Source organism: Hirundo rustica, chromosome 2, assembly GCF_015227805.2.
Source record: "Hirundo rustica isolate bHirRus1 chromosome 2, bHirRus1.pri.v3, whole genome shotgun sequence".
Classification (NCBI taxonomy): Eukaryota; Metazoa; Chordata; class Aves; order Passeriformes; family Hirundinidae; genus Hirundo; species Hirundo rustica.
This window is the reverse complement of record NC_053451.1, coordinates 97,406,618-97,428,918: the sequence shown is the minus strand read 5'-3', so window position 1 is coordinate 97,428,918 and position 22,301 is coordinate 97,406,618. Positions and strand designations below refer to the sequence as shown.

At 36.6% G+C, this 22,301-nt stretch overlaps 1 protein-coding gene across 1 annotated transcript in view; it reads left to right on the top strand.

The window, feature by feature from the left end:
- PUDP (pseudouridine 5'-phosphatase) overlaps positions 1-22,301 on the top strand; it is a 66,741-nt gene that overhangs the window by 1,844 nt on the left and 42,596 nt on the right. The window lies entirely within an intron of this gene.

Sequence of the window (22,301 nt, the reverse complement as noted above, 5' to 3'; positions counted from 1 at the left end):
GCAGTCAGGAGACTGCTTGGACTTTCCCAAGATTCCTAAATGATTCAAGAAATTTGGAATAATATGGGGGAAAGAATGATAAAAGGCAAAAATTAGATTCATTCTGCCTAACCCATCTACTGTAAATCTTCTGAATGAGACAAATGGTCATATTGATATTACCCTACATAAAACCCCCATAATTTTCTTAGGATTTTTATGTGTCACATAGTGTTCATTGGAGGTGATAAAATGAATAACATACATATTTCAAGAAGCTACAGAAATAGGCCCAAAACTACTTCCTTTCAAAGAGTACAAATAAAAGTTTTGGTATTGTATATCTATTATTACTAACTGTTTTAAGTGCCCACATAGTTGGTTGCAATTTTTAGAATCTGAAGCTTTAGGTTTTGCAAAAAAATCTTCCAACAAAGTAGTGTCTGCAAATGTATGTGACTATTTTTTAGATATTTTCACCTAAACCAAATTATTTTGTAGAACAAATATAAATTGATCTATAAATGATGAGAAAAATTGAGCATTAAATTCATCTGATGTAACATGCCATGAAATTGCTTTCTGTAATTGACATACTTGCTTCTGAGTAAAGATATCATCTGATAGAAAGATTTCCAAAATCTTTGTGAATGTAAAATCCTTAAATGAGGTCTGTCGTGTTCAAGTTTCTTGACTTTGGAAACAATCTAAGTGTTACCCTATAGAAACTGCGTCCTATACTTTATTGGCTAATGTGTGAAAGTGTTACTGAGTCTGATCAACTGATATTTTATTTCCCCCCCTCCCTCTCTAACATAATTGAGACTGATTAAGTTGTCCTTGAGTCCCACCTTGATATATCAGCTTACTTCTAATACTGAAGTTACTGCCTCTGAACTGTCTGTGGAAATAGTTCGACCCTTTCATTGAGTCCTTCTGTATCATTGTTTCAAAGTTTATCTAACACCGTTTTTTTTTCTAATTGCATTTCTAATTAATGCAATCTATATCCTTCCTTTTTTATTATTACCTAATCTTTCTCTTTGAGCTCTTGGATGAAATCTTAAGGGTTTTGCCTGTTGTTCCATTTGCCAGGAATTTAGCACTGTAAAGCAATGCATTCACTTAATAAGTGAAGTATGTGACACCACCTCTAGGTATCTCATTTTTTTATAGGTAAAATTAATTGAAGGACTTATTTTTTTGTAGGAAACTCGCACTGTAACAGAAAAACCCCAGACTTTGTGCTAATGTAGAGCATTTGCATCCTGCTTGGTTATACATAGAATACTAGAATATCTCAGGTTAAAGGGACACATACTGTGAATGACTGAGGCACAGACTCAGACCAGCAGGGAATCTGAATTACTTGTTCAAAGAATCAAGCTGGTTTTATACACTTTTCAAGGCACAGCATTTCCTTACATGATAATTCTCACTACGTGACCTATCCGAAGTTGCCACATCAGCAACACGCTTTCTAAATGTCCTTCTATGGCGTGATCAAGTGCTGTTCACTCGTCTGGCAGGCTCCTCTCACAAAGCCTCTGTGTGTGACACCTCCTGCCAAGGTCAGGTCAGCTCTCTGCTGCCATGTGCTCCTTTGTGCCACCATGTGCTGCTGCAGGCACATGCCACAGCCTGCAGCTCAACTCCATCCCCTCTTCCCAAAAAATTAGGATCACTGAGTCCACCTCCTTGCAGGACTCCTGAAAACTAAAACAGAGGACTAAGAGCCTTTTCCAAATGCTCCTTGAACGCTGACAACCTTGGTGCCATGATGACTGCTTGGGGGAGGCTGTTCCAGTGACTGATCACTCTCTAATGCGGCTTCATAATTAGCATAGTTGATTAGTGGTGCACTGTATAGTAGAAACCAGAGGAAAAGGAATAACTACATCCTAATTTTTGTTACACTGCTATACTTTCTCAAAAAAACTCCAAGACAAACAACAACGACAACAAAATGCAACAACCCCCCCCAGCACTTCAATTAAAGCATTACATTTCTTAAATTAAATTTCTACTTGACTCCCTACAACAAATAGCAACATTAATGCTCAGAATAGTAGAATGCTTTTTCTTAAAATGGGGTAGTCTGTTCCCACACAAGAGTCCTGAAGAGTTAAAATTATTAAACCTACTTATGTATCCAACACATAGTACAGGGTTAACAGATAATGATAATAATACCAACAAAAACCACAACAGAAACTAGAGATACTTGATACTTAAATAAGTCCTGTAGTTATAGTTGTACTGTTTGAATCCTGGCATTTTAGCATATTGTAAAAACATGCCAAATCAATGCTAAATATAGAGAAGGAAAAATCTATTTAACTTGTACAAAATATACAACTAGAGTAATGCCCCCCAGGGTCTCTTTTATAAGCCTACTGCATAGGTTTCTTTTTAAGCTATGACAAGTGGTTTTGTTATATAATTGTAGCCAATAGCTACCCTACCACCAAAACACAAATAGGATTGAATGTTGCCTTTGTTGATCTGTGCTTAAACTTATAGGGGGCTGAAAATGTTTAAAATTCTATACAGGCTGCATGTGTAATGTTAACCTTTCCCAATTGACAAATGAACATAGAAGAATGGCTGCAAAGATAAGATGTTTCCTAGCATTGTGCTTAAAACTGAACTAGAGCTATATTAACATGCAAAGAACATGATACTTCAGTATAGGAAGTTTAGTCATGTATCTTGTGTGTTTTGTTTTCTTTAAATTTCTGCTAGGAGTAGGGATTGTTTTACCTAAATTATTATCCTTGCCAGTGCCCCATAGTGTTGGAAAACAGTATCTTTACATGAGATGTCAGTGTGTTCAAGTATGAGAGATGGTTCCTAAAGCAGCTTAGTTTTGCAGGAATACCTTCACCATAACTCAAAGTCATGTTGGATTGTACAGGCACAGATACGTCAGCTTGTGACCTTTTCTAGAGGGATAAAAAGTAGTTAAGGCAGCTGGGATTAGAAGTTGCTGCTTTTATAGCTGCTGTCTCCTTTGTGTGAAGACCACTGTGTTTTGTGCCACTTCTAGGATACCCTTGCGTGGCTGGCCACACAGTTCATCTCTGGTCTATAATACAGAAGAAATTAGCTTGCAGTTAAATTTGTTGTAGTGTTGTGAGATTCACAAGAATTTCAGCATGTTTTCTTTCTCCCCTGTGTTACCTACTCATTGTCACAAGGTCAGAAGTCAGAAATGTACTCTTATATTCATTTTATTGCGCAAGTTGCCTAGGAGATGGCTGTTACAAGAAAACTGATGAGAGTTCCATGCTGGAGTTTGCTTATATGCATGCTTTTATTTAAAACAGCTTCCTATTTCTTCTGCATCCAAGCAAATAACACCAATTCAATTAAACATTATTCCTCTCTAAATCGGTCTATGTTATGCCTTAAGTGCAAGAATTCATCTTCCTAGGCTATAACCTGGCAATCTTTGTAAGCCTATTTTCTGCTTTTGCGTAGTGGAAACTTACTTTCTTGTCATTCTCACTTTCAATCTGATTTTGGGAACAAAGACGGAAGGGAAATACTCTCTGTGTTTAGTATTTGTAATTCGTTGCAAAACTAAAGAGATTGAGGATGTTAGATTAAAATACCCTATAGATACTTTGTGAGCAAATCTTGGACCTAAATAAACAGATCCTCATTAAGACTTAACTAACCATAAATACAGTAGATAAGGTTTGTCATATGCTTGAAAGCTAACATTTTAATTTAACAGCAAGAAAAATTTTGGCAAGAACGTAACAAACACACTAACCCAGAGTCTGACTTCTGTTATTCCCTTGATTGATTTGCAAATTACCCATCCACTTGGTTGCTTGTTGTTCGTGGTTAGAATAATCCAGAATCTGAGCTAAATTCAGCATTCAGCAGGGTGGGGTGTTTTGTGGGTTTTGATTTTGATTTCTGTAGTGGCTACCACAATTCAAAATGCCATGGGCAGCATTAATAATGATATTTTTTTCTTCTTGAGAAATTAACCAAGAAATGCTCCCAAGCTGAAAGATCCATGATTTGATTTTAATATTGCACAGAAATTACAAACAAATGCAATGTATTTTTGGTGCTTATTTATTAGTTGCCGCAGACCCAAAGAATTAGGTTATAAAGTTAAAAACAACAACAACAACAACAAAAAAGAATCTGCATGCCAAACAAGTTAATCTTGAGTTTTCCAATTTCCCTTTTAATAATGGGGCTTTTGTTTTCTGACTGTTACACACTTGCAGTTGTATAGAGAGCCTGTAGTATGTGCAGAGGTATGTTTTGAAAATGCTGGGAGTGTAAAGGTTCTGTTTAGTGATTTTAGAGGTGCATACAGCAGTTCGACCATTCATAAAAATTAGTCTCTTCCTATGCCTAAAAGCAGATTTGTAAATCTGTTTGTAGATGATAAGGAATTGTTGCGTATGTAAACTGTTCTGTGTATAAAGTTCCAATTATTTTGCTTTGAATGTAAATAATAATGTGTCATAAATGGAACAGAATTTCACACAAAGAAAAGGTGCATAGAATTTTCCATTATAATAACACAATTTCTAGCTGCTGTATTCCAATTTTCTTCTTACTTAGGAAGAAAAATAACATTAACAGCCCTGGATTTATTATTGTACATACTGGCAGTAGTTACACTCTGTACCATCTTGGACCCAGCTCTGCAGCTCTTGTTCTAAGTAGCTGTAATTCATCCATGTAGCCTTGTTGTGAGTTGGCTAATTGAGCTCTTGAGAGTGGAATTTTTCAGAACATCTTAATTTGGGCAGGGTGGTTTCTGGTATCTGAATTCTGCTGGTATGTTTTCTCTGAGGCACAATCCTGCTCTTGAATACTAGAATTCATACTTCTAATGGAGGAGGAGGAGGGGTAATTGTTACTATTTTTAACATTTTTCTTTTATATTGGCAACAGACGTTAATGGAGATGATAATTTTCACACTACAACAATTGCTCTTTTTAAGACCAGGAACTATGTTAACTAAAAATACAAAATTAATTTAGCCAAATATCTTCTCCTTTCAAACTTGATTGCATTCAATATGGACATCTCTGGCATGAAGTAGATACTGCTAGTGATTGTTGCTGCTCCTATTATGTGTTTATGTACATCTTTGTATTGATACTAATTTCTTTCACAAGCCTACTGAGAATTATATAACCCAAGATAATTTTTGTGGCTTACAATGGTTCTCTCAGTGGCTCCTGACCTTGGATTATCCATTTTCAACCCCTTTGATAATAATAATAAAATCTTTGTTCTGACTTAAGGTTTGTTGAGGTAATTGTTAAACTTCATCAATAATTTTTTTGGTACTTAGGGGAAAACTATAATTTTTTTATCTCTGTTTTTTACTTCCTTTGCTTCAATAACTGGTGAAGAATGTATCTTTAGTGGCTTTTTTTTTTTTTTTTTTTGGCAATATTTTGTTTCTTGAAGGGTTGCGTACATGTTGACAGTATCAGTTGTTGCTGTCTCCATGTATGTTTTCTGTTCTTGTGGAGCTTTTAGTAAATATTTTTTATTCTTCTTATAATGAATACCATACTCAGTAGTAGTTTAGCAGTATATCTGATTCTGCATTTTGGAGAAACTTTCATCTAAGTGTACGTTGGTCTTTCTCAAGTACTTTTCCAAGATATTGTTATATATAATAGCTGGTTTATTTTTAAAATGTATTCTTACTTTTCTTCCTCCTTCCCTTTAGAGATATATGACATATTTTTGTAAAAATCATCGAATAAGTACTAATAGACTTTGTCACATGAAACAAGTTTATTTCTAGTTCATGAATGATTTCCTTTGGGCACTGTGGTAAGAGATAGGATATAATTGAGTTACAGAATATGGCACACACCTGCAGAAGCACACATTAGCACAGATAGGCTTGTCTCCACCTGATCTTCTTGTGGGGAGGTGTCACACACAGAGCCCTAGGGAGAGGAGCCTGCCAGAAGCTGCCAGACACCTGCCAGAAGCTGCCAGATGAGTGAACAGTGTGTGATCACCCCATAGAAGGACATTTAGAAAGCGTGTTGCTGATGTGGCAACTTGTGGCAACTTGGGATAGGTCACGTAGTGAGAATTGCCAGGTAAGGAAATACTGTGCCTTGAAAAAGCTGTAAAACTCTTCTCTCTTTCTTTGTTATAAAACAAAGAAAGCTCAATTCTTTGAATAAATAATAATAAAAAATCTGAATAAATTTAAAAAAAATCTGAAGATTCCCTGCTGGTCTGAGTCTGTGCTTCAGTCGTTACAGGGCACCGCTTATGGGTTAGCACTCCAAACATTGATTTTTTTCTGTGCTGTTCATTTTTAAATTGCCTTTGCCTGTGTGCGGTTCTTTTGGATAAGTTTCACATGCAATTTGTCTCAGAGTAATGTGAGGCATTTGATAGGAAAGCCCACATTATTATTTGTCAGTCCAATCTTTCTGTCTAACATCTGTGTGAGTCCACTCATGACCTTTGTAATTATATAATATGGTCAGTGTTACAGTGTCCCATTCTTCCAGCTCATTAATGCGTGCTTGCTGACCTGCTGTAATAGGCCGTGTATCACCTTTGCTCTCCACAGGTTGAGCTCGTGCTAGGCCCTTGCAGCGGTCCTGTGCTTGCACGCGCTGCACTCGTGCACGCTGGGTTTGCTGCCAAGCTGCTCAGCCCTGGGCACGGATTGTCTGCTGTGCATAAATATGAGTTCACTCAGGTTCTCTTTCACAGTGTCACCATGTACAGGAAATAGTCTCTTTATGTCAGGACAGCTTCTGGAACGTTGTGTCTTCAAAATTATGTTCTGCTTTAATTGCCCCATTTGTGTGGAATGTAAACTGACACAGAGTACATATTCAAACTAATAGAATATACCTTTATTTGATTACTGACCAGTAATAAGCGAGATTGTATTTTTTTTTTTGGATTGTGATATTTTATGAGTTTGATGCTTGCTGTAATGCATTAATTGGGTTTATATTGTGTTTCATCAGATTTGTAATGTTTTCCCTGTTCCCCTTGGAAACTATCACGTGGTTTGTCCCTGCTCAGCTGCGCCTATCCCCCCACACTGGAATGTAACCCAACTCTGTTCCACTCCCACCTTGTCCCTGATTGGGCAGTGGCTTGTCCCTGCCTCTGGGCCCCTCTCCCCAGGGAAAAAGCCCCGGGACGAGGGGGCTCGCTCTCTCTCAGGCACCGGGGCAGACGGAAAAGAGCTCCAGCCGGCAGGAGCAGGACTCCAGAATAAAGCCGTGATATTCCCCTGGTTAGAGACCAGCCTCTTTCCTTTTGCCATCGGTGGTCATCTGGGTCTCGATAAAGAAATACCACAGCTGGTGCTACTGGTCATTTGGGAACATTTCTAAGCAAAGAGGAAAAAATTGTACTAGTGCTAGAAGGATGTAACAAAAAAACAAACAAACAAAAAAAGGATTATAGCATAACAGAAGGTTTGAAATATGAGAAATAGATGTTTTAAGGTTAAGCATAGGTATACTGAGGTGTATTTCATCAGAATAAATTTTTATATGGCAAAAATATTTTTATATTTTTCTTTGTTTTGTAATTTATGTATAGAAACCTCCTTCGACCTGTCTCTCCAGGGCAAAAAGGTATACTCATGCATGCCTGTAAAATGACATAACCTTGCATAAAGTCAGCATTCTGCTACAAGATCATTACTACCAAAAATTACACTGTGTGAAATGGTGGATCTTTTCATGCTAGGACTGAGTCTTCTCTATAGCATTATATTATTACTGGACTAACAAAATGTTCTTTGCTTTATGACTCAGGGGAGATGGAGCCATAAAGAACTTATCACAGTGTAATAAATTTCTAGTCTTTAAAAATTAAAATCTGTGTTTCATGGGGAACATGTCTCAGGAAAATGAAAGTATTTGAGCCACTAAGGTATTGTAGTATATCTAATTGCTATTCTGCTGCCTAATAACTTTCACTGTTATTATTGTTGTAGATCATATTTTTATTATATTTATCCTTCTAACATTTTTAATTTGAATGTTTTCATTTTTCATGAATGAAGGCATCTAGGAGTAAAGAGCAAGAAGTAATGTTGCTATTTGGTGTTGTGTGTTCTAAAATGTCAAATGTTTTTTGTGTCAGTTGATTTTGCATAGTTTGCTGTTTGTCATGGCTTTGTCTTTTTCAAAAAGGAAGTGAAGTATTTCCCTTCATTCTTTTGCAACATGTTAAAGAAAGCAGATAATTAGTATGTGGATTTAACAGTAACAAGATAAAATTCTAGGTTCTGAGCTTATAAAAAAGTTTTGCATCTTTACGTGTCTTTTCATAAAGTGCCAGTTGTAGTATTTTTTAATAATTAAAAAAAATAAGAGTTCTGTCTTAGGGATTAAAAAAAAAGGTTTCAGTTTTACTTGCTAATTTTACTCAAAGTTTTAAAGAACTTTTGAATGTATGGTTTAGCTGCCTATTACATGAGTCTTTATACCTTTAGAGACATCTGTATCTTTCAATAACCTCACATTGTACCACTGCAAAATTTCTGGGTATCTGTGACCCGTCACACACGGCTTCCTCTGCCCAGGCCGGACCCTGAGCATCCATCAAAGGAGAGCTTTCTGCAGTCTGCTGTGGCACCACTACTGCTCTCCAGACCATTCCTCTCCTAAGGAAAGCAGGATGGTGGAGAAGGGGGACAGTCTGCACATACATTGGGATAAGGGTTGAAGTAACATATGACATGAGTGTTTCTAGGTCCTAGGGTGCACAAATAGCCTGTGATTTCCAAAACCTATTCATTGGACCCCAAGGAGTAACTACACTTATTGATGGCAGCGTTTACAGTGTCTAAGAGTTTATGTTTATCCATGTATGTAAATATACTTTATACAGCAGTTTTCCTACTGCATCTTGGTCTCCCAGGGAATGTCTTAGCTTTGCTTGCTTCTTGGGAGGAGTCATAACATTGGAATTATTTTTTTTTATTTTATGTTTATTGTTTGTTTTTTTCTAAGATTGCTCTAAATTCTGCAGTTATCAGACATGGATATATGGATACCATACCTTGCATATGTTATATTAGTGTTGCTTTTGTCTCAAATACTTTTCATAAATAGAAGGTCTTTGAAATGTTCATTATAGTGTTAGGCTTTCTGTATTGTTAATTCATTTTTTGTTCTAGGTGTCTGTTTCTTTTACACACTCTAGAACTTTTTAAATAATATTCCTTAAGCTTGGAAATTTTCCAGTGCTATACAAAACCCTAAAATTCCTGTATAAAGCTTTAGAAATACAGGAGATGTCTTTTCATGTGTGTCCATGGATACAGTGGAGAGGATGCTTTCAATTTAAATAATTATTAAGATAATGAGCCGCTCTTCAGTAACTCTGAAGTTGTCAGAGAAAAATGCCTTAAAGATATATCAAAAATTTCTTGATGAAGTCTCATAGCATAGTGGAGAGCTAGCAGCCAAACTGGATTATAGGGCTTATGTTTATTAAACTAGGCCTTTTTTTTCCCTAATCAAAACTCCTGGTTTTAAGAGTTGACATTTCAGGACCTGTAGCTGGTACCTGTCTGCATTATACTGGTTAAAGTACTCTTGACATAAATCCTCATATTTCCCCTGCCTCTCCCATAGGCAATAATAGAAGATGTTAAATTGTGTTGTTAGCATGTTTTTTCTCTCCTCATTCCCCTGGTTAATTGAGAATTGGCTCTATGTTCTAACTTAGAAGTTTCTATTAAAAGGGGAAAAACAATATTCTTAAATTTGTTACAAAACTAGGGAAGTTATTCCTCTTTTAACCCAATCCCTTTTCTAATACTGTAGATCAACATGGAATAGATTAATGTTTTCTATTTCTTCCTTCTGTTATAATTGCAGCTTTCAGGGACTAATGTAAGTATTCCTGTTTGACCCAGATGTTTCTGTATTTGTATGTAACAAGAAAGAAGGCTTAGTACTTATTTTCCTGTGGCTACTTTTCAGTAGTTATTTAGTTTACCTTTCTCTTCATATATCTTACATACTGAAAATGTGACTTCAGCTCTCTGCTTTATATTCTAATTGTATGTATGAGAAACTACATTGATAGTCTAACGTTCCTAAGTGTAGCTCAGGAGACTTGAAATACAAAAAATACTTTTAAGTACCCATTCATTCTCTCAAGGTTGGATCCTATGTGTGCCTTTCTTGTCTCATCCTGTTCCTTTATAGTGTTCTTGTGTTGTGAATTAAAAACAGACTCGCTTTAGAAAAATAAAAACCCCAAACCTTTGTAAATTTAGGTTCAGCTGAGACTTGATCTGATTTTACTAGAAATTATTCTCACCATCTTTAAATTCTCATTTTATCTGAGTTGTCTTGACTTGGCAGCAGATTTGATAGTGCATATCAATAACTTTTCCCCAACCCCTTTTCTTTATGCCATTCTTCTACTTAGAGGTCAGCATCATATAAATATATAATTCAGAAAGATTGTATTTATTGTATTTGTGACTAGTTACAAGGTGCCCAATGCCTAGGCGGTGTAGGATATCCAAGGTGTAATATGGAGTACCTTACAGATACTGCACTTTCCTTGGGTAGAAGTAAAGGAATTTGTTACAGTATCCTATAGTTCTGTTTAAATAACAGTAGCTACTCCCTTCCTTCAAGCTATAAAAGAGTGGTATTGGTAATGCAGGCCCAGAAATGTAAATCACATATTCAACAAAATAATTTACACTTATCTATGTTTACAGCTATTGTATGACTGTACTTAATGGCAGTCTAAATTTGGAAAACGTACTACTAATTTTAATTGTCTATAGTGGAGCCTTGGAAACAATTGCAGACTACCAAGGCAATTCTTTTTTCACAGAATAATGATGATGATGCACTTTAATGGCTTTAGTACTGACAGTGTAGGTTCTTCTTATTTCCAGTTCAAGAGCTACTTAAGCTCCTCTGTGAGTCCAGTATAGGGAGTTAAATTCTCAAGAGACATGCTAGATTTTCTATAATTAATAATTAGGGTAGAGAGTACTGTCAAGAAGAAATCCCTCTCCTGAAGAAAACAGCTTTAATTTTTTTGTGTAATTTCAATCGTATTTGTTAGTGGCAAAATTTTAAAGTTGTATAGAATACAGAAATTATGAGAGGCTGACAGCCCTGTAGCAATACCACCATGATCTGTGTCAACCTAACACAAGGAGAAAATCTCCAATCTCTTTGCTTATGGCAAGGTCAATGACTAAAGCAACCCTTTGTATTAGGGGGCTTAGACAGTAGCCTTAGTCAGTAGTGTGTAGTTCTCTTTTCTCTGATTGCAATGTTCTATACAATTGGATTCTTTTATTAATAGTTAGATTTGCTCTTCAGAAAAAAAAAAAAAAAGAAAAAAAATTATTTCTGCTTGTTTATGCGTTACCAGGTTTGAATTTTTGTGCAAAATTTTTAATTTCTTTGAAAACTACTATCCACATGTTGTTAGAAATGTGGAAAGACCTAGAGTGCGTGCACCTCTTGCAGAAGAGAAAGGTCTTTAGTTGTCCAGCTGTTTTATTATTACTGAACTTGTACACCGCATAGTTATTTTTTCCTTACATTTAGGAAACATGTATGCTACCCTGTTTAACTGGTTATGCAGCTCTAACAATATGCCTAGGATGTGTTCTAACAGTTTAAAAACATATTGGGTCAAAAAGTATAGGACTTTTTACCTAAAAGTCATTAAGTTCAGTGGCTCAGTTGAATGTATTCAGCAAATAAATCAGACACTTTTCCTTTTGCTGATTGTGGGAGAAAGGCTACTGGATTTTTTTTCCTTTAGTTTTTAGATACAGTGAAGGCTTTTTTTGTAAATAAAGTAAAAAAATCTCTTGTATCTGCTTATTGAGCATATAATTTCCCAGCCTGTCTTTTGCTAGCATTGTTACAGTAAAACTAAGCACACCCTAGCGTAGTAAATCCTGTGTCAGGCTTATTAAATTTCAGCCACCGGAGATTGAAGCTGTTTGTGTCTCAAGATGTAAACTTTGACCTCAGCTTGCAGAACTGAGGCAGAAGGGAAGAAAGATTGAGGCAAAGTGGAATGACTTCTAGTTCAGTTCTTAGTATCTCTTTTCATTTTTATCACATTACTCATATGGAAGAATGAGATGATGGACTGAAATTTCTTGTACTCTTTGAGTCTCTGAACACATATTTTTTATTTAATTTAGTGGGATACACAGCAGTGTTTCTTGTAACTCTAAGCTGTCACACTCAAAACAGAGTCATAATATAATATTTCCATTATGCACTGAACCGCTCTCTAGCAAAAGAAGATTCAGCCTCTCCCCTTTGAGACAGCTAAAAATATAACCCTAACAGCTACTGTCAGAGAGTCTCCTTCCAGCTTTCTATTTCTCCTGTAGTCCTCACGTGAATTGGGTTCACTGATATGTTAGTGAGATTCTCTCCCTGAACCTTTTTGGAGTTACAATATTTTTTCAGGATTGTAGTGTGAATAAGGTTTTTGTCTTCTTATGAAACATCTCTAATGCTGTTTTATTATTTTTCCCCTGTTTCAAACAAGAGATAGTAGTATTTAGCTTAAATGGATTTTGATATTTGAAGACCTTATGCTACTTTAAAGTTGTCATAATGTGCTAAAATAATACAAGGTCAGTTTGACTCAAGCATGGGAGTTAAGATTTCTGGATCATCTCCTCTTTGCCAAGAAAGTGACCCTCTTAGAAAAGCTTCAAAAGCTAAAATATTTTACTTGAAAGTGGGTGCTGGATCCAGTACGTCAGCATTTAGGTACCTGATGTGTGCCAAACTTTTAAGTGTTGTCTGTGTCATTTCTGTTACAATAAAATAATTGTGTGCAGTTGTTAAGATCTGATTATCGAGAGATGCCTCTACCCAAATTAAGGTGCAAGCAGGATTATAAGCCAAAATCAATAGTATCGATTTTATTTAACAGGAAAATGTGAGGTAGAAAGATAAAAAGGAGAGGAGGGAGAGACAGACAGGCCAACAGATAGATTAAGCAGAATACAGTCACCACCTGTGGATCCAGCAGCATCCCAGTGGTCCTTCTTCACTCTGGGCTTCTTGGTGATGAGTGTCCCGAAGTTGTTGAAAATTTTTCATTATTTACACATTTTAGCAAACAAGGAATTGATTTTTATTTGCTACATAGTTTTCTCATTCTATTGGTTAAATGATTCCCTCACTTCTAATGCTTATCAATCCCATGCTCAGTCTTTCTGGGTTTTGAGTCTGTGGATTTCTTGAGTCCACTGACTCAAGAATCACGCACCATCAGTGGGTTCTGATCTCCCCCTTCCAGATTAAGTCTGAGCTGATTTTAGCGGTGTTGCTCAGTTGGTTTTCCTTGTCCATTATCACTGTTACATTCTTCTCCCGCAGTTTTTTTTACCTCCCTCTAGTCTGCGATAATACTTGGACAATAGTGCCACCTTATTCTTTTCTCAAGCTCCTGTCAGGTGGCTTAATCATAGTCCAAGTTCCAGGAATCAATGCAGGTATATTTGGGGGAGACACCGTTGGTGGTTGCAGATGAGCGATTGCTTCTTTACACAGTTTGCCACAATGGGCAAAGTCCTTCAGTGGTAAGAGTGTTTGAGGCAGGCAACTATCATTTTTAAGTCCTTACAGCAGCACAGAGGCTGATGAAGTTTTTTGCAGATGAAACAAAGGTGATTTGAAATCCTTTCACAGGTATTTTGCATCAGATGTTTAATTTTGAAGTGTTTCTTCCATGTTTTACAGGAACTGTAGTTGATGCTTTGCATTTGCTGTTATTTTTCAGGCTTCCTAATCAATCTGCGTCTGCCATATTAAGTAGAGATTTTATACGATGGGGGGTAGAAATTTTGGGCAATAATTTTCATGACAGAAGGCTAGCTTAAAATATTCTGGTAAGATTTTCCAGTTAATGGAAGTTCGCTCAGTCTATTTTAAGTTATAACTTAACTAGTCATGGTTCTAACTATAGAACTATAGTTAGAATTAATACTAATAACTAACTATTATAAGTTCTCTACTAGTATTACTAGGTAGACTAAAACATGTATGCAGAGAGGCTAAAGCTTTTCAGCAAAATTTCAGATACATACTGAGAGGAAAACTATGCAGCTCTTCAGCATCAGGACTGAGAATTAGTGTGTAAATACTCATGAAGAAAATGAATGCTGTTAAAAATCTGTTATTGTGTACTAAACTTTGTAAGTGGCAATTCATTGGGGTATATTGTTACAAAGACCTAGTACTGATATAGTATGACTGCACTTGAGTGGGAGACTGGCCTAATTTCCTGTGAATAGACATTCCTTTTAGCATATGAGTCATTCTCAGGGCACAGCATCTGTCAGCCTATGGTTCAGGTTCTGGAATACAAATGGTATTTTAGCTCAGAAACACAGAAGCATTCTGTGTTGGATGGGGCTCTGAGCAACCTCATCTAGTGAAAGGTGTCCCTACCCCTGTCAGGGGGATTGTATTTGAAAGGTCCCTTTCAACCAAAACCATTCTATGGTTTATGTACCTGTCTCTCACTGGTTTCAGTGAGGCTTAATTAAAAGTTTCTATGTCCAAGTATAAGTTTTATTTCATTGTGACAGTCATGATTGTCAAGCTGATTAAGTTCTAAAGCAAATCATAGTCTTCCAGTATTTCTGTGCTTTTACCAATGGTGTTGGGAAACAAAAAGACCATCATTAGTGATAGTTCTAACTTTGGATGGCCCTTCTCTGGGCTGCAGGCTGTATTTGATCTAAGACTCAGTTAGGACTTGTCTCTGGCTCACTGCCAAGTCTGGAGGCAGGACAACTCTTGCTGTCATGTGAGGCCTTTGAGTACTCTGTGAGAATGGCCCCCTATTCTGATCCTCAGTCCCACATGGTAGGTGAGGGCTGTGGTCATGCATCTTCAAACAAGCCTCTGGCTCACCTATGAGGAAGTCCCCTGTTACGTTGTGTTGGAAGTTCCTTTTATTGGTATAATGGGTTTGATTATTCTTCTACAGTTTTCAAATGAACAGTCTTTGCAGCTCATAAAACCTAATTTTCCTTATAAATATCAAAGGTCTGATTCTTTTTTGTGCATTTTAGATTACAGTTAGTATAAGGAGTTCTTGGTATGCAACTATTAAAGAATTATTGTGCCCAGGTCTTCTGCAGTATTTCTGTCACTTTGTTCTTGTATGTAGATAGTTAGCCATGATGAAATGTCCTCGCTCTTGAAAAATCAAGTAATTTGATGATGTTTGGTTTTCTGCTCTTAGTGTTATCACCACAGAGAAATCATTCCATCTACAGATTTACCACAAAAATTTTAGGCACTCTCGAGTGGACAGAAGAGATTGTCTTTATTAATCTGTAGTTCTATATGCCTTTTCTGGGGTAGTATGTTTGACGCATTGCCACCATTAAATTTAGAACATTGTCCAAGGCCACAGTGGAAAAGTAATGGTTTTGTTTTCTATTGAAGTCGCTCTGTCTTTTAAAATGTTTCCACTGTTGAGGAAACAGACGTTTTGACAGTATTACAGAAAGTGATTTAGAAACATGTAACACTGAAAGACAAATGTCTTGAATTTCAGTTTGGTCAAAACTTTATATACATATATACGTGTATAATCCCTCTGACAATATATGTATATATTCTTAGAAAGACAAAAGCTTTCTGAGAATAAAGAAATTGCTATTATGAGAGACCTGTGGTGTGCTGAAGAGAATTTACCCTATGGCCTCATTTTGTTGTGTTTCTTTTTGAAGAAGGGGGAAGGAATAACATTTCCTGGATTTTTTCCCCTTTCATAACTATTTTTTTCCCATTGTTGCTCTTTTAGGTTGTGGGTTAAACAGAACAGCTCTGGGATATCTGTTTAAGGAAGGTTATGTTTCTCATAGATAACTCTTCCCAGAGAAAGCATGTATTTGTATTTGGCTTTTTGTGGCAAGGTTTTGGTAGCAGACGAGTTGGGTGGAAGGGTGGGCTGCAGGGGTGGCTTCTGTGCGAAGATGCCAGAAGCTTCCCCAAAGTTCAGTGGAGCCAATGTCAGCCAGATCCAAGACAGACCTGCCTCTGCCCAAGGCTGAGCTCATCAGCTCATCAGTGACAGTTGAAGCACCTCTGGGATAACAGATTTAGGAAGGTGAAGAGCATCTGTTGAACAGCAGCAGCCAGGATTGAAGAGCTAGAATATGTGAGGGAAACCTGCAGGTATTAAGGTTGCTGAAGAAGGAGGGGGAGGATCTGCTCCAGGTGCTGGAGGAATCCTACTCCTGCAGAGGAAGGAGCAGCAGAGATGTGTGATTGAGCTGACCACAACCCTTCTTCTCTGTTTACCTGTGCTGCTGCAGGAGAGGAGGTAGAGAAGTTAGGAATTAAGCTAAGCCCAGGAAGAAGGGACAGGTGTAGAGGAGGGTTTTTTAAAATTTGGTGTTATTTCTATTCCCCTGCTCTAATTTCCCCAAATTATGTCTGTTTTGCCTGTGATGATAACTGGTGGGTAGTCTCTCCCTGCCCTTTTCATGAATCTTTTGTTATACTTTCATTCACTTGTCCAGCTGAGGAGGAAAATGACAGAGTAGCTAGGGACTTGGGTTGGGTACTTGGCCCAACCAGGGCCAACCCACCAGACTCTTAGTTAAGAAGATACAATTAGCTGTTCTTCTGCCTGACTTTGAAAACACAGTGACCCTTCTGGTTTCATCTATCTTGTGTGGGAGTGATTTTATACAAGTACTTTAGAACATCGCATTTCAAAACAACATTTTAAACCTTTTTTTCCATTTCTTGGGCCAGTGAACTGCTGCTCTGAGTTATCAGCAATATCTGAAAAAGAGGAGGTACACCCTTGGTGAGATTCATCCTTGTAAATACGCTATAAGCTGATAGGGTGTTCAGAGCTGGTAGTTGGTCCTCTTGTTGAGAGCATTGCTTGTATAAATTTCTGTGGTATAGTAGTTCATATAGTAATGACCATATAACTGTTGTCTGACTTGAGTCTCCCCATATACATTTAAGAAGCTGTGTCTCTGTAAAGTGTAGATTTCCACCCAACAAGCAGGTTTTGCAGGCACCGTTTCAACTGCTGTTTGCAAAGTTCTGTCTTTAATGGTTAAGAGCCTAAGAAGCCACATCAAGCAGTTTATATGAATCAATAGCTTTTCTGTTTTTAAACTAATGAGATGCTGTCACATAGATGATTTAAAGATTAATAAGTACAATATTAGAATGTTTTGTATTGTTACGTATGTTGCCTTTGTATTTCAAAGTTCAATTCCCTCGTGCTCTGGAATTGAAATACAGACTTCTCTTGACGTTTTCATGTGCTGTTTTGCATTGGTGCCAGAGTATTTGTTTATGGTTCCACATGGGAAAAGGTTGCATGCTTTTTTTGTGAACTGTTTCTTTCACTTTACTGTGGCATTAAAAAGAAGCGTAAGATGTATATATGAATACAAGATAGCATTTAGATATGTATGCTGTATTAATGTAAAGTAAAAGCCTTTTGAATTTGTTCAGAAGCTTCTTCCTTGCCCCATAGAAGTACCATGTTTCTCTGCATATAAAATGAGAAATTTGCTTCTTCTGTTAGCTGCCATTGAAGAATTCTCCCAGTAATATAAGCCCAGAGGGGCAAATATGTGATACTCATTTGGGAACAGTTTCATGCAGCTGCTGTTGTTTGAGAATCAAATTTACTTCCTTTTTAAACCTGTTAGGAATAACTTGAATTCATGGTAGGATCTCCCAGAGAAGGGCAAATAGACTGACAGCACTGAATTAGCCAGTAGCAGCATGTTTCTCTGGACTTAGTAATCACAATGGAACATGTTCATCTGCCTTGGAGTGTACTTATATTAATAGTCAAGTACAAGGGAAAATAAGAAGTAGGTTTGCAAAAATTAAAGCTTCTGAATAGACTTATACCTGCTCCTTACTAAAATGAATAATGGATCTTTTTAGTGAGTTTTTCTAAGTGCTAATCAAAAATGCAATGATTTACAAATCATTACTCTATTAAATTGGAAGCAGTAATTTTAATTTTCAGCTATTATAATTTTTTTTCTTTATCTTTGGAAGTTATGTTTTATCAATCATGTAAAATGATTTACTAAATAACTTGCTCTTTCTAAGTAACTTATGATTTTGAAGTAGCCATTATTTGGTGCTTGGTATTTTAATAGGTATTTTGGTATTTTAATAGATACTTCACCTTCCTTTAACTTCCAAGGAACAATAAGATGAATTTAAGTGGTGCTAGTTATATGAGTGAATCAGCGGAAAGGTATAAGACATGAATATGGCAGCAGCATTTCCCTTGGTTTGGTGGTCCAGACTGCCTTTAGGTTCAGTTTGACTGGTTGGGTACATGAGCGTTGATATTTAGGCATGGCTCAAATATTTCACTTGAGCCTGCTTGAAACCAGTGCTTATTTTCTCCTGTGGCAGTGAAGTGGGTTTATCTAGGATGATAAATTTAGATTTCGTTTTTCTTCCTAAACAAATTTATGGAAGGAATGGGGGAATACTACAGTAAAGAATAGAACGTTCCTTTTCCTTGTGTACTTTCAGTGCTAAGCATTTTGAAGCACATTCCTTTAATAATTAATAATGAGCCGTTAAGTCAAGAGGCTCCAGGTTGATTTATATTCATTGGCTAGTACTCATCCTGAGTTTTATGCTTTAAAAGACACTTTTGCCTGTAAAACACTGTTCTAGACATACACCATATATAAGTAAATATATAAAAATAAATGCCTGTATGATTTATATATATGTGTACAAGCATATAAATGGTTTATGTCTGTATATGTACATAACATAATAGCATAAAAAACATCAGGCTATGTTAGAAAAACAGCCTTAGGCCCTTAGGATGGATTGAAAGACTGAGTTTCATCTTCTGAGCAAGTGCTCTAGCAGTTAGGCTATTAAACAAAAGGTAATTTCTGTTGCTTGCCTTCTTCATCCCTACTTTTACTGGGCTGCTGTAAGTGATTTCAAGGTCAGCCGTTAAACTACTGTTGTTTTTTTTTTCCTTTTAGCCATCATGGGTAACCATAGTCATGTATTTTTAAACTAGCTTTCATAGTCATGAAAACGTGAATGAAGAATGTTGAGGTGGCAGTGCAAAACTGACCTTTTGACACAAATTGCAAGATAGTTGTCTACTATAGATTGTTTATATAAAAAAAATCTCCTTTAATTTCTGTTTGCACAGTTAACTCAGGAGGCTTCAGCTCTAATTCTTAAGTGATTGTGGTGGTTTAACTTTTGCGATTTCAGACCTGTTTCAGTGACAGTTGTATACTTGCTGCTGTTTTGTATTGCTCATATTGGTTTTATCTGTCTTGTTTGACTGCTGATACTGTAAGTGGAAAGTCTCAGATTCTCTCTGAAAGAAATAAGGGGAAAAAAAAGAATGGGGAATGAATTATGCACAAATGTTTATTCAGTAAGATAGACTATTGCTCCCTCAGCTATCATTTTTGTGGTTTTTTGTCTTGTGGGCGTTTTGGGTCTTTTTTGAGGTGGAGCTGTAATTTATAAATTGTGGATGGTAATACCTTGACTTCTTCTTTGTGTTGAGAGGATGTTCCTTGTCCATTCTAAGTTTGCTGTTCAGAGGCCATTGTTTTCCCATTCTTTTCTCTTTTCCTGCTTACTGAAACCACCAGTAGAATCTTGCAAGTTTTTCGATATCTGTGTGGCTTTTATCTTGCCATTGGTGTGTCCTAAATTTATAGTAAATCCATATACCATTTGGAAATGTGTTGAATGGCTCACTGTTTGATACTTACATCCTCAGTCGTTGAAATTCATGTATTTCAAGAATTGGTTCATTTGTATAACTGAATGAGCTAAGAGCAGGTACTGTCTGTGGGGAGAGAGGTTGTAGAATGGCAAGATTGATGAGAGATCCTTTAGAGTACAGAGACATAGCTGAAAGGCATCTATTCCCTGGCTTTCATGCAGTCCTACAGCATTTGTTTTACTCTTGAGTCTCACAGTTGACACAACTGGTCAGTGAGCTGCTCAGCCATGTCTTTTGTGTGTTTGGGGGAGGAAGAGCTCTGAGTACATGATTTTGTTGATACTGAAATAGGTGGGCATAAAGATCAATGACTGAGCATGTGATGCTCTGGACTAGACAAAACTAGTATTTCTGATGGGAAATCTGTCACTATTTTGGCTTTGCCACTCCTGTGTTCAAATCCCATGTTTTTTACACTCTTCAGTTGATACAATATGAGAATATACACACAAAGGCCTGTGCTCTATCTTAATCCAGAAGCGAGAGAAAATGTGAATATCATTCTAACATATGTAGAAGAAATATCTAATCTTGATTGAGCTAGTCCCAGTTGTCCCCATTTCAGCTCTTGGGTAGATTTGTTAGCAAGTTAACAATTTATACTGTACTAAATGCCACCAAATGAGTTGCAAAAAACAAAGGAGAAGTTCACACTTCTATAATTATATACTGGTCTATAATTATATTTATCTCTGGTACTCCAGCTGAGCATTTCAGTAATTTGTATGATTTTTTACACTGTTGCATACTCCAAAGAGATTATGTGAATAATGTTAAAGACTGATGGGAAAGAAAAGATCTTAGTCACCTCTGTGTTCATTCAGTATTGATGATGACAAAATGTAATGAGTCTTTCTCAGTCCTGGGCCAAAATGTTGGTAAAAATGATTGACTGGGTCTAAATTTGTCCAAATTGAATACTGAAAATTATTCTCTTCTACATGTGAATAGATATCTGCCTCACAGGTATGGATACAAGAAACCTTAAAATTCTTCTCTTTGATCACTTTTCTATCCCTTAAAAAAAAAAAAAAAACCAAAACCTTTAGTTGTCCAGGGTCTGATTTTGAATTACTGAAATATATTAAATGTACACTATTAAAACTCTGTTTAAGATGGTTTTGGCTCCTATCAGAAGTATAAATCATAGGTGTATTTCATCTGGGAAGCTTAATGCAAAATTGAGATGGGTTATTCAAACAAATAACTCAAAACTTGTAATTAGGATGAGCTATGGCTAAAAGGAGGTTTCATGTCTACTAATCTCATCTCCTTCATAAACTAGAGATTATTTTAGAATGACAATAACATAATATTCAATTAGAAGGTGTATAACTTTCTAAAAAAATAAAGTTCTGCATTCATGAAGTTATAAGTTTCTGTCTTAAATTGTCTTTATGTGCAAGTGATAAAGACGAGGCTTACATACTGTTTTGATGTTTGCTGTACCCCTAGCCTAGGTAGATCTTCACATCTAATTGTGACAGTGCAGTGATTTGAGCAGATCATGCACTCCATTTATTCAGTGTGGTGTGTTGCCAAGTGACCTGCAGGTCCTTCTGAATACATGTCAACACATTTTTGTGCCAGATCACAGACTGAGTATTCCAGTGCCTCTGCCATTTTGGTCACTTTATTTGTATTTATTGTGGCTGGCTTTTACACGCTCTAAACATTACCTGTGGAGCTGACTCTGCTTTTATATTGAAGAAGGGTCACTACAAAAATTACTAGAAGGTGATATATGACTAGGGAAAGAATATTACTCATTCCCTGATGAAATGTAGCAAGCAGATGGACATTATGTTGGCTTATACTGTCCATGTAAACGATATTTCAAGAAATGAAAGCTAGATATAAAAAGAGTATTTTGAAAACTTGTACATTTACTCAAAATTGCAGGAGCTGGAATTCTTGGTTTTCCTTCCTGTTGTTAGAACAGGCCACTGCCACATATGTCCTGCTGTGTTCTCAGTTTGTATTCCTCATGGAGGCTAGCGGCTGGGGCTGGATTTACTTGCTGAAATGTGTATGTGAGTGTGAAACACTTGGGATGCTGTAGGGCATCTGGCTGCTCATGCCATGAAGTGTGAGTCTTGTCCAAATTACCTTTTTAACATTAGATGTGTGTGGATGTCTTGGACATACCAGAGTAGATACCAGTAGGTTCTGTAATTAGACACTTGAGTTGAACTTCTAATTCTTCATGTTTGTTTCATCTCATCAATGGGTTTATTCATGTCTGGGTGATAGATATAATTTGTTTTGTATAGTAGATTTATAGCAGTGTGAAATTATACTTCACTGATATATTTAAACTCTGATCAATCCTTTGAACTGTGTGTGGTTTCTTTCTTGTTACAATGGTGAAAAAACTAGCCTTTTTTTTTTTTTTTTTTTTTTTTTTTCCGTTGTTGTTGTTGGTTGGTTGGTTGGTTGGTAGGTTTTGGGGTTTTTTTGAGATTGCTCCTTTCCAATGGGAATAAGAAATCTTGGA